At 42.7% G+C, this 14092-nt stretch overlaps 1 protein-coding gene across 17 annotated transcripts in view; it reads left to right on the forward strand.

Moving 5' to 3' along the window:
* tou (toutatis) overlaps positions 1–14092 on the forward strand; it is a 144884-nt gene that overhangs the window by 10179 nt on the left and 120613 nt on the right. The window contains exon 1 of one of the 17 annotated variants that reach the window (XM_067355135.1): positions 1441–2476. The exons of the other annotated variants lie outside the window; for them this stretch is intronic. The gene's annotated coding sequence lies outside the window, so the exon portion shown is untranslated. Of the gene's footprint in view, positions 1–1440; positions 2477–14092 lie in introns of those variants that run through there. 17 annotated transcript variants of the gene reach the window in all.

The raw sequence follows: 14092 nt of genomic DNA on the forward strand, positions 1-14092 counted from the left end.
TACCAGTCTCGCGCTTCGCCGAATTCAGCCTCTTTTTTTTCTGAGCTCATTGTTTCGCTCGCGCGTTTTGCCCGTGTCGTCGTGCCGTATTGTATTCATTGTTTGGAGGACGAGAAGAGGAGAGAAGGTCGCCTCGCGCCGTTCAGCAGGATATATTCGATAGTACGTTCCACGAATATTGTCACTTTAAGCTTATCTTTCTAAGTAACTCGCATAACCTTTGTTTGATAATCCGCATATAACGCAATCGTTATTTCGCAAAACGGTTTTTTTTTTCAAGATCAAATTTTTTTTAAGAGCAAACAACAGAAAGAGCTCATGGATAAATAAAATCAGATTACATTTTGTACAGTAAAATAACAAATTTTTAAACGGGAAAATAATCGTGAATAGGAAAGAATTTAATCTAAAATTTCTACCATATGTTTAAAACTGGAATATCTGTAAAAGAGAGGGAGATAAAAGGATTAATGTATAATGTGTTTGTGTTGCAATTTAAAAAGATTTGTAATCAGAATTTACACTTCAATTTAGATTACTTATGATAAATATATTTACTATATTCAAATTGAGCTAAATTTCTTAATTAATAATAGCTATAAATTTAACTAATTATATTTATATATATATGTACAATTTTTGAGATTTTTAAATAATGTATAACATCGAATATAATTAAATGCATTCCAAATAACTCCAGTTAAATTGCAAATAAATGTTAACGACCGCGTGAGGCGGGCATAGGACGTATGACGGCGTTTACAAAGTCAAGGCTGCGTAAGCAGGTTTCCGAATATACAAACAGCGGCCAACCAGCCGTGAAATTATCTCTTTCTCTCCATCTCTCTCTTTCTGTCTCGAAAGAAACGTGCAGAAGATAATTCTAAGTTCGACTCGTTCCGCTACTGTTTTATAACTGTTTGTGAAACTCCGGGTATTTACTGGAATATTTGTCGAAGCGTCGTTTTATCATTCATTTGTATTCTCTGTTCAGCGCACTTTGTGCAGCAACATAACGTGAAAAAAATCGGAAGACTGTCGACTTAACGAGATATTTACAAATTATTACTATCAATCGAGATATCTTAGATTGCGCTTTTCTATAATTGAAATACAAAATTAATCATTTGAAATATTAATGATTAATTTTTTTCGGCTCTATAGATTTGCTTGCAATCTTGAATATGTTATCACGAAAGAGCAAAACGGTAGAACTGTTTATCCGAACCGAGAGGGTTTGTTTATGAAGAACACGTCGCATTCTATTTGTAAAATGGCACTTTAGACAATACAATGCAACCTTTCTTGATTGTGAGGTAGCTTCACGAACATTTCCGAGTTAAAATGTAACCCAAGATCTCTCTGATCCACCAGCGAAGCGGCGTTCGTGCGAGCGAAGCGAGTAGACTCATCGCAAAAGACCTTCCCCCGAAACAGGCGCACGAAACTCGTTTTAGCTCCATCCTCGCGGCGCTGCGAGGCGGATCTCGCAGCGTTCCTTTCCACACAACAACCGCCCGGCGCACACATTTCGTCCAGAAGTCACGTCGTGTCGTATTCGTTGTTCGGTGAGACGAGCGAAGCGTTCGAGAGGCGCGGCCGAGAGGGAGGAAGGCGAGCGGTCGTCTCGCTCGACGAGAGAGAATAGGCGAGGAAGCTCGCCAGCCGAGAATCAGACGTTGAAATCATTATCGCGCACTTGCGGCACGGTGAATATATACTCGCGGCGCAAAAACTACAAATTAGCGGCCGAGGTGAACGATTATCCGTTACGTGTTATCGTTACCGAGCGAAGGTTTCTATGGGCAGACTGTATTCATCGCTTTCAAGTGGCATTATTTGTTTTCAATCTTCGTGGAATTGTTAGTCATCAAATTTATAGGCAGTGTGCAGAAAAGTGTTCGCGCTTGAAAGTGTACTAATAATATTACGACTTGCGTTTTTAAAAGAATATATCGACAATTCCTCTCGACAATCCACTTCGACTTAAGCGACCCCAAGTCATCTCGCACCTCGCTATTGTGCCGTATTTTTTTTCTCGTTCTTCTCTACTGTGAGTATCGTCGCCCGCAGCGACGCCTCGGTCACTGTAGAAATTCGATTTCCGCACAAACGAGTGAAATCAAGAAGAAAGCGGCTACGAACACTACGGCAGAACGGGGAGTAGAAAGACCGTGCTGTCGAACGTGCCCGGGCGAGTGTGAGTGCTTTGCGCGCGCGTATATGTGTGCGTACGCGAGGATAGGACAAAAGATCGAGGGTGAGAGAGAGAGAGAGGCGCAAGGACGGGCGAGAGAAAGGATGCGCCCGGGTTCTCGGCGGTGATCGAACGCGGGCCTTGTTCGCTGCGTGGCGCGAAGGAGAGGGTCTGAGAGCTGGAAAAGCCGGACGGACGAAGAGGGAGGAAGAAAAGACGACAGGCGGCGGGCGGAGGAGCAGCGTCGCTTCTCTTCCGGAGGGCGGGCGACACGCAGAGGTATACTTGCGCATACTTGCGTGCGATTGCGTGCCATTACGGTGAAACGCGCGATAATTGCGGCTGCGATAAATCGCAAGGATTCGCTTGCTGCCCGAAAACGGCTGCTATAATCGCCGCCGTATATTGCCGATTAAGACGGTCTCTTTCTAGATGAAATACGCGAACAGGTTATTGGAAAAGAGGATGCGGAATATACGAGACATTCGTTATGTTTCTAAACGTGAAATTAAACGTTCAATTTTACGAATTGCATTCGCAATGTTTATGTTTTGAATATTACGCTCATATTTCAGTGATATAAACGTAAATGATATCAACTACAACGCATTCGAAATTTTCATGAATGCGAAAATACGTCGCGTACCATTTAACGTTTCATCTATTTACGATACGGATGCGTTATTACGCTCATGCGCATAGCGATATGCGTGCGTTCATCCTTTTACGTAATAGCGAACGGCGACGGCCGCGTTTCTGCCGGTTGATAATTAATTACGTCCATTTGAATATAAATTTCGTACCGCTGCGCGATCGGAACGACTTCTGGGCAAACTGTGATCGTAAAATCAACGAACGGACGACAGTTATCTATACGGAAATTACAAGGGCGGCTCAGAAGTTTTCCATTAACCGTTAACAATAGCGGGGATCGCTTCTGTTTAAGATCGTCTCCACATCGAGTGATCAAACTTGGGTAGTTTTAGTACGTGCCATTAAGACGTGCAATCTGTTCGTCCAAGTTGCGATCGGGCAGCACGAAATACTACATTCGATAGTAATGACAATCTCATCGATACCACGTAAATATTTTCTATCGTTCCTTCGTTCCGGAAAAATGCTACAATTCAAGATTATATTGGTGTTAAGAAATTGGTAGTTATTAATAGATATCTCAAGCGTCTTAATTGTTTCTGATTGCGCTATTTTTATTTTTATGATATTTTTCGATAATGGATTACAATGGGATAGTAATCGGAATGAAATGGATTCATCACGTGATGTTAATATTAACTGTACTCCAAACACAGGATTTTTAACTCATTTGTTACGTTAAATAAAAGTATTATTTATCTGAAAAAGATATTTAAAATGAAACAAAGTTGACACATATATATATAATTCATCAAAATTTATTTTGTTATTTGAGTCGTTGTTGAAGCTTTTCACGAAAGTTTCTGTTTAAAATTTTCCTCGTGACGCGAACACTATGCGCTTATTCTTTTCTTATTTATCTTTTTCCGCGTTGACGCTAGAACAATGAATGTCTATTACGCCGCGCACTCTTTTTGCTTTAACACTGGATAATTTAAATGACAATGACCGTGTCAAGTGGAGTTAGTTCTGGACACTGTACTCGGCTACTCAATCGACTCTCACTCTCACCATTATGCTAATAAGATGTATTGTTGTCAGTTATACGACCATATGTTAGTTGGATACTAATAGCACCGTTGTTTTCTTACTCGCTTGAAATTTAAAGTGCCACCTGCATTTTAAGACCTTAAATGGTTCGCAAAATTTTATTAATACATAAAACATAAAAAATATTTACATACGTAATTACAATAAATAATTTAAGGATAAATTGAAAAGTATAAAAATAAATGATCGATATTGTATCTAAATATATACACTGCATCGCGTATCCGTCAAAAGAATTCGCGGAAATGGGTTGAGCGACGCAATCGAAATACAGTGACGTAATTATTGCGTAGTATGCTCGAATCGTGTATATAGAAAAATATTTACAGTTTACGTTCGAACAAAAAATTATCTCATGTGTACGAATCACGTGAAATGCATCGACACGTTCGACGATGCGTTCGGTGATAATCGAATTTCCGTAACGTTTAACGACGTCTATCGACTCATTAGAACATTAGGTGTTGCCCATTACGGAGAGGGGAGACACGGTTACACGAGGATCACCGAATGATCGATACGAGTTGACTGGCACATTCGTGTGTCATGAAAGCTTAAAATTGGAGCAGAGCACTGTATTGTCATTGAATTTATCGTTTCTCCCCTCTTTTAAAATGGTCTTGTTGATTAAATATTTTTCATCAAACTATCGTTTTTATATTGTATATTAATTATTAATTATTTGTATTAGAATAATTTCAGTATTTCGAACTTTTTGTAATTATTTGTTGTTGATTAATTTTGATAATTGTATACTATTATTTAAACATCTAAAATGATTTGCATTTGCATCCTTTTTGGTGTAAAACTAATGTAAAAATTATGTACTCTAAAGAGTTATTTACAAATTGTTAAATTAAGCATTTCACAAATTAAAAATTCAAGATTTAAATCTTTATAATTTATAATTTTTTTATTTTGTACTATTTTGAGGTATTGAATTATTTAGTTAGATATTCTTCACAATATTACGTAGATTTTTCGCGGGAAATTTGTTAGATACGATATTGGCGATTTTATAATCTAGTTTGCGAATTGAATCAGACAACTATAGGCGAAGGACGATTTATTGAAATAATTGACTTAATACAACACATCGGCAATAAATAAATGTAACGCGGAGAAAAGCGCAGCGCATTCAATGCATTAACGAACAGATGCAAAACTGTAGTATAACGAAAAATAATTTATCGTGCGCGCGGTATCGTTTATGCAATCGACGATCGCGAAGAGGCTCATTGTTACCGCGGTTCCATTCACGGCGATTATTTGTCTCGTTTAACACAGACCTTGTCTTTCTACGCGGACTCGAGAGAGATCAATGACAGATGTTATACAATATACTCGAACAATGGATCGACGACACGGAGATCGCATCCGTCCGATTGCTCGTCATACGGCGCTCGTAATAAGATGGAAACGCGCAACTAAGTCGTGCAAATATCGAATGTTGCATATCTTAGTTAGAGTCGTAATAAAAAATTTAAGTAAACTAATTTCGAACATTAAATAAAGCCTTTAGTATTCGTCTCCAAGAGAAGAATTATAAAAAATACTTATAAATTCGTACAACATCGTAATGCTGACTCTGCGCATTTTATTGTTCAAAGAAGAGAACATTTTCTTTTCGTTATTGCAGCTTTGCAATGTATCGCGGTTTTGATTTGCAATGATACGCGTACGTACTTGCGAAATATATCGTCACTGTGCACGTAACCAATTTCTTTGCGCAACCGCGATCCGTATACAGGAAATAAACGAGCGATCAATGTATTTATGCGAATACCATGTTTCATCATTTTTCTACCGCATTTTTCGTGACCGCTTTCGGCGCTTCGTGCCGGAACGACTTGAAAGCAATTTCGTGTCGTTTCACGCATACATTAATCGCCCTCGGAAACCTTCTTTCATCACGATACTCTTAAATTGCATGGAAGAAATTTGCGTATAAGTGATATATATATTGCTCTATTAACATGTGTTCGCCGACAGATGTGACGTTATGTAGAGTACACGATATCAAAGTCTTTTGTTTCTTCCGCGGTAACCTGTGCGTGGAAATTCCATGATGTCGCGCGTATTGCTCAGGTGGATATAACTTTTATATAGGCAATAGTTTATGTAACATCCGACGAAACGCGCTACAGGCCAATCGATAAATTAATGTCAACGAAACTAAGGGAAGGCGTGTGCGAATAAATAGTAGAAAATCTATAAATCGACGGTAACTTGAAATTATTATTTTCGATGTGACACGGCAAAACATACGACGAAGCTTACGTGATAATGCATCGCGCGCTACCTTTGTGACTCACGAAGAAAACGGTCGAGGTACGGTGATTCGTTTCGCGACACGTACGCGCGCGCATACGCACCGGCGTGCGTTATTTCCCTCGGTCGTTTCTCAAGCGGCGTACCTGCTCGCACGCGATTCCATATAAGAAGGCCGACACTGCGCGTAACGTGCCTCTTGAAACTCGATATGTATGTGTGGCACAGATTCGTGCCGCACACACATGCATACACGCGTATCGAGCGGGCAGGAGCGTGCGCACGGTAGGAGAGCGCACAATAATTCCGCCTCGCTCGCGCAGCTGTCTTAAAAAATGGAGAACGGTCGCCTGGTAAAAAGAGACGATGCCTGTAGACTCCGCCCTGTGCAAACGAACGGAGCCAAAAAACTTTCCAGCTTTTTATCACTGAGAGTCGACGGTGAATCGTCGATTTCCCCGCCTCTTCCCTTCGCCGAGAGATCTTTCCGGGCGCGACCTTTATACGCAAACTTCGATCGCGGCGCGTCAGCTGTTAGGCGTTAAACACGCATAAGGACTCCACGAACGGTTATGTTTAATCCTCTTTCGACTTCATATTTTCGATCATCTTGAAATCACACTCTTCGCGTGTAGTGTGTGTGTGTGTTTTAGTTTCGCGTGGATTTTATTAAATTTCGTTTGCCTCGCTCACTTTTTACTGTTTGATATTTTGCGTCAAAAAGTAAAATAAATCGTAACTTTGTGAAATCATGAAGCAAGTGAAGCGATAAAATTTTAAAAACTATCATCGTCAGAATGTCATTAGAAAATGATTAAAATCACATCTCTCTTCGTTATTCTTAATTAGTAGTAATAGTGCTGCGTATGACGTATAAGAATTAAGCATTAAACTCAAGCAGGATGAATTTTATGCCCATAAAGAACTTTCAAAAGTACGGTGAATGGGACGTATACACGTGATATAATCCTCTTTTGCGTACTTTTCTCGGATGAATGTACTAGCTGCTTGTATAAGTTACTTTTTTAACGTCTCTAAAGAGCGAGCGAGGCAAACGAGATTTATTAAAATCTCGGGCATAAGATACTTAAAGTATCAGATTCTTTATTCTGCGAATTTTACCTTTTCTACGCGAAGTGTAACCCAAAACAATGAAAAACGCCATTAAAAAAAAACTCAAAGCAATTTTTTCGTAATATTCTACTACTTGGATTACTTACAGAATAGATCATAAATATGTTAAAGTAAATAAGAATGCGCAAGTGAAAGCTATAATTAATAATGTATGAGCTAGCTTAAAGAGCTATCCATTTTTACTTTTTTTTACAAATTCTTCAGTTACTTTCGAATGTTTTCGTAGCGGAATCGCGCGATGAGAATTCATTATTCTTTTCTTGTTCGACGATAATTTACGGGGTTTTTTCTCGCATTGATGTGAAAAGTTACACATTTTAAAGACATTTAAAAAAATGCTTTATAGAGCTTTTCGTGTATTTACATGCATAAAACATTCGGAAGACATTGCGCGAATAGAACGCGAGTAAGGGCCGGCATTAATTGTGACATATCAGCCATTGAACGGCTCGACGAGGACGAGGCTGACTAATACCGCTATTCAGGTTTTCTGCATTATACGATTCGCCGGCCGCGTCTTCTATTGATATACTGCTCTCCTACTCCCACAACGTTCGTTTGCCGTTTTAACCGAGGGACGAAGCGGTCCTCTCGCGCGTTATTGATTAATGTATTCGATATTCCCGATCGACGCCGTCGCCGACTTCCTCCTCGCTCGCTTCCCTTTCCCCCTCGCTCGTACCGCTCGTCCGCCCAATCTTATCGATTACCTATATTCGATTTTAATTGTCCGCTATCTCTCCACTGTTACATCACCTCGCATTAATTTCTGCATCGCTTTCCACTGCATGATCGCCTGGCTATGATTTCTTGATATGTATACACTGTTACTGGATGAGAATTGAAATGTTATGCTATTTTATTTAATTTTACATCGATTATGCAATTATGTGTTTATCATTAAATTCACCGTTCAAAGTGAGATGTAGTCTAGATATATATATATGATAAATATTTACGTCTTCTAGGAAGCTTTTTACAAATATTTTATTTTTTGGTGCAAAATTAATTTTCAAAAAAACTTGATGTGAAATAAGGATTCCAATTGATTCTTTTTAGTTTTTAATCCCTCTTGTGCTGAGAACGAGAATTAAATGAAAGCGGCGTATGCAGATTACGGAATTTATGAGCATTGCCGCCGAGAGTTCTAAAAAGTGCTATATCTTTATAAACTGCCTTTCCCGACTCCAAGTGCGTTAATTCTCCCGAGCTAATTATCTCGCACGTAATCTCCCGCACACGTTTCGACATCTTCGCTTCGGATCGATAACATAATGGCAATCTGCCGGGACAGTCCGGATAGCGTAGCTGCATAGAAACGTTTAATCGTTGCTCCCCCTTAACCGATTTCGACGGACGTTCCTGCATGTGGTCCCTCAATTTGCATTCCTGCCGGCCGACCATCCGTCGCAAGACGTCCCACTCCTTCTCCCGCGAGGACGCTCCTCGACATCGCTACCTAAACCGCTCATTTGGACGCTGAACGTACCGGGATTCGCGCGCGCGTTGAGTCTGAGAAGCCGGCCGCCGACTCGGTCGGCAGCGGTCAACAAAAACACCGGCATTTCTGCGCTCATGCGAGAATGCCTGAGAGCGAGATGGGGATATATAGCAGCTTCGAAAAGATGCCGTATCTCGGCTCGGCTCGGCGCGGAAACGACGACGACGACGACGACGACGACGACGACGACGACGACAACGACGACAAGGACAACATTGATGATGACGCGTAGCCCCGATCTCTGTCCTCTCTATCTTTTTCTCTCTCTCTCTCTCACTTTTCGGCTCTTCGCTCATTCCGTAATCTGTACGGCACGGCGGGCCGCGATTGGACCGCGGAAGGGATCGCCGGGAAGAAACGACACGGGAGCGAGGGAGACGACGGACGCGCTATGAAGGGACCGCGGGGGCCGCGGTGGTAGGATGGGGGGAGGGGGTGTTACCGTCGCATTTCAGAGAGAACTTTAGCGCGCTACGAACGGAGGTAGGCTAGCGAGAACGGAGAAACGGTTGCGGGTGCGAGAGAAACGGAGAGGCTCGAGAAAGAGGGAGAGTGTAGCGTGAGATTGCGTCGGAGAGAGACAACGCGCGATGGAAGACAGAACGCGGAACGTGGATAGAGAAAGAGAGAAAGGGATGAGGGGAAACGACGAGGGGGGGAATCCACAGAGCCGACACGTCTCTCCGGCTATGCTGTATGCCGCCAGGCTACCCTGCTTCACATCGGCTCCGTTCTTCTCTCTTTCTCCCGCATCTCTCCGTCTGTCTCCCTCGCTCCTTCTCTCATCGACGCGACCCAGCTCGTTTCTCCGCGTCTCTGTCTCCCGTCCCTGTCTCTCCCGCCGCTCCCTCGCTCGCCACGCGGCACTCGTTCGTTCTCGCTCTCGGTCGTCGCTGCGCTCTGCCTCTGGTCTCCTGGTTCCTCTCTGCTCGCGCTCGTTCGTTCAATACTCCGTGAGAGAGAGGAGAGGTAGGGGAGGGTGGTTGAAAGCGGGGGACGAGCGGCAGGGGCCCAGGGGGAGAGCAGCAGCAGCGGCGGCGGTTCTCTCGCGCGCGCAAACCCAACGGACTCACGGAACACGATTCCATCGTTGGTTGGTGGGCTACGGATGGTTCGTTCGCACGATCGAAACCAGCCCGGCCGAAGGAGAGCCAAGGGAAAGCAGCGGGAAGACCCCCGGGCTCTCCCTCGCGCTAATGCGAAATGAAACCGCGCGCGATCGGGATCCAAAACGCGGGCGCGCTCGTGAGAGGCGAATCGGACGGCATCATTTCTGAATAGTTGACGAGCTCGATTACGGTCAGTTAATAACGTGGTTTCTGAACCGACAGTCTCGTTTACCTGCCGAACCGGTGAAACGCGATGTCGATCCCCGCGCCGTATCATTCGGGTGTCTATTAGATAATTTAGAACGTACGCGGCGAGGGAGCTCCCGCGAATGCGCGATCATCCAGTTTACGATTTCACCCTCGGAATTCGAGAGTTGATAACGGCGATGATTTCGGAACGGATGGGAAATGATAACGTATACTCGGTCGGAAATTGACCAAGTTGCGAGACGAGTACGTGTAATCTTAATTCTCAAGTGTTATCTATGTACATTTATATATCCGTCGGATGGCTATCGGATCATTATTGAATTCCATTGCTATTTTTCGAGCTTTCTAATCTCTTCGACAGACAAATCGATACGTCAGGCTATAAGCAATACGCTGATATATAAATAGTTACGCAAAGAGTTATAGCTTCCATTCGATAGTGTTGGGAACTTTTATTGGAAAGATGCGGAGACACGTGGGTTGCAGTCCGACAAACTCAGTTATAAGCAGTGATATTCTAAAATTTATCGACATACATTTATAGTGCTACTGTTTCCGTAATGCTTATTCTCAACATTTTCTTAATACTTTTGCGATCGTTTATTTCAATTGAGTCTGCTTCTTTCGTTGCAGCGGTGACGTAATAACACATTGGAAAAATGTTTCCGTTTCATCCATAATCACATACGGCGGTAACTGCATATATGCAAACCTGTACGACACGCCGTTTCCGCGCGCAGTATCGATGTCGCGCAGTGCCTCGTCGAAAGTCGTTCCGTTTAAGACGCGACGCGATAGTTGCGCGCTGCGAGGCGTTCTCGGCAATGCTGATCGGGGGAACGAGAAGCCCTCGTCCATGTTTATACGCGGAAGTGCCCGCTCTGCCGTGTGCGGGCAAGCGAGCGAGTTCAAGTCACCGTACCGCTTCGCGCCGCGTCGTAAAGCCGCTGATTCGTCACACGTCCTTCTCGCTCTCGTCTCTCGCGAGTTTCTCTCTCTCTCTCTCTCTCTCTCTCCAATCTTCCCCGCCTCTCTCTTTCTCTTTCCTCGTTTCCTCTTCGGTCGCGCTTCTCCGCGCTGCTGGTACGCGGTCGCCCGCAATCGTTGTAAGCCCGCGTGTGTACACCTACGTACTGATGTACACGTATATACGTATATTCACACATTTACCTATCCCACCGGTGTCGTGACCTCTGGTGATCGATACAGAGTGCCGCTCATTTGCCACGAGGTGGAACGACTACTCTCGCGCCCACCCACTGAACCGCCATCCCGCCCTCCCCCTCGCGAGTCTCTCTCCTTCTCTGTTGCAGCGGTGACGATCTTTCTACCGACACTCGACGAATAATTAGGACGGCCTCGTCGTTAGCATGGAGATTCGCCGTACCCTTTTTTCTTCTTCTCGCTGCATCATCGTCGTCTCCTTCTCTCACTCTTCCGCTTTCTTCGCCGATTATTTCTCTCTGCGTCTTTGGTAGCAGAGAGCGGTGAGTTATGCCGCGGCGATAAGAGAAAAGAGGACGAACGACGAGATGCGGAAGAAGATGGAAAAACAGAACGGGACGGTGGGAGCGAAAGGCACGAGGGAGAGATATAAAATGAAAGGTTGAAGATGTCGAAAAGGTGGAGAGGAGGTGGAGAAGAGGGAGGGAGAGGAGGTCGCACCGAGTTTCGGATAAAATTCACCGAGCTCGATCGGGGACTCTTCTGTTCCCTCGTTTCCTCTCTCGCTCCTGCCGATCGCGCGCACCTCTCCCTCTCGCCTCTCTCGCAGCGTCCGCACTCGTTCCTTCACCTCGCCCGCTCGCCGGTGCATGTTTTTTTCCGACCCGTTCCTCAGGTATTCCGCCGCTCTTAACGGCCGCCTCTGCCTCTCCCGCCCGCGAATGGACGCGAATCCGCTCCTGGGAGACGTTCCTCTTCGGTCCTCTCTCGAGTCCACCATTAACCCTTCGAAGCGGAGGGGATACCAAGTGTCTATATCGGAATTGCTGATCAAACTACGTATCTCCGGAGCGAGATTATCGCTATTCATAGTAGTTACTTGCTTTAAGGGGAATGAAATGGGAATCAAGATTTATCTTTTTCGAATACTTATATCTTTGTTGGAGAATTATGACATTTGATAAATCCTAATCTATACTTTCCATCGATTCTCTTTAAAACATGATTTTTTCAAAAACTTTTTATTCCAATATTTCTCTGCTCGGTGAGAAAAACTTTAATGTATCCGGGTACAGCGTGTAGCTCGCCTCTAACATTCGGTGTGGGGAAGTTTGACAAATAGAATATGCGAAGCGTGGCTACCGGCCAACTCTCTTTTCCTTGTATTTTACACGGTAAAAATTTGCTTAATAGGAATATGAAGGTTGTTCAAGCAGCGCTTATGTTTGTCTTCGAGGTTGCTCCACGAGATATATCATCGCAGCGCGTAACGCTTCCGGTTAATTTCTGCCTGTTTTCTTACGGTATCGCGACCGCGGTTGCTACTCGCTTGCAAGTGTTGCTGAGGATTTTACGAACAAAGATGCAAATTGCTGTCGCATTGTTTGCTTTTGCCTAAAGGAAAAATAGTAACAAAATGTTAAATAATTATTTTTATATCAAGTGTAGCGGTATACATAGCATTCTTACAAGTAGATTATCATTGAAACTAAGAAAAAAATATTTTTTATATCAACATGTGCTGCTTACAGAGCTTATAAAGCACGCGAAAACATCTAGTGTGATATTACTGCAATAATGGCTAATTGTTTGTCATAAGAACAATAAATTATAGCTTATTAAAGTTTTTCATTCATACTCGTCATATGTTACGTGTCCCGCCGATATTTTTATAATTCATTGATAATTAATTCACGGTCTAATGCATGTACACCTTGTCCGGATTTATGGTCGACGCACCGCACGCACCGATCGGTGAGATCGGCTGCGACAACGGTGACCTTGCAACAGCGCACAAACGACTCGCGTTTATATGGCGCTAACTTGGATACTCGGACAGCTGAGAAAACTCGCGTCTCCGTTCTACACGAGTACCTTTTTCGGTTCCGACATTCAATCGGGATAAACAGGATTCCCACATGGCACGTATTCTTACAACGATCGACAATAATTATTGATCATGTAAATATGCAAGACTCGATGCAAAAAATGATACAAAGAATCGTGACTTGTATGGTTAGACGATGATATTGCGACGTTGCTGTTCGGATATGCGTGAAATTAGCCCTCCAATATTAGAAATAATTAAGTTATTTTACATGATTCGATTGCACATTGTTTGCACATGATTGCACTTCTTTTATTTTTGTTTGCATTTCTAATAAAAAAGTTTTAAAAAAAATTTGGGAGCCAATTTCACCATTTTTTAATGTGAAGTTAGCGCCCGCAAGTTTTTTTTTTAATAACTTTTTCTAGAGGTGTGCAAACAAAAATAAAAGAAGTACAATCATGTGCAAACAATGTGCAATCGAATCATGTAAAATAACTTAATTATTTTTAATATTGGGGGGCTAACTTCAAACGCGTATGCTGTTCGGTTGATGAAAATCGACTTCTGTTTACACTGTTAGTTGACAAAAGTTTTCGTTTGCATTGTAATAGTAACTATTTGTAATAGCATTGAATTAGCACAAGTTGAAGGTTTTCGTACTTTCTACAATGTTACAACTTCAGTTGTAACTACCTTAATTTATACATACCTGTTATTTACCCTCTTTACTTTCAATTACCTGAATCTTATTTTTCCGAAACGAAAACCATCACGCAAACATCCGATTAGCTTATCTTATCTTCTGGACTTTTGGCGAAGAATTTATGTATTTAAATATTTTGAAGAAAATATCGATTTCTTTATCTGTTAAAATTCTCTGAAAATTTTTGAAATGTATTTAGTTAAATCGATAACAGAGTACCCAAGATAACGGAATCGGAAGACAAGTAAAATATTTCTAACATTTCTCT

This window comes from Linepithema humile, chromosome 5 (genome assembly GCF_040581485.1).
Source record: "Linepithema humile isolate Giens D197 chromosome 5, Lhum_UNIL_v1.0, whole genome shotgun sequence".
NCBI lineage: Eukaryota > Metazoa > Arthropoda > Insecta > Hymenoptera > Formicidae > Linepithema > Linepithema humile.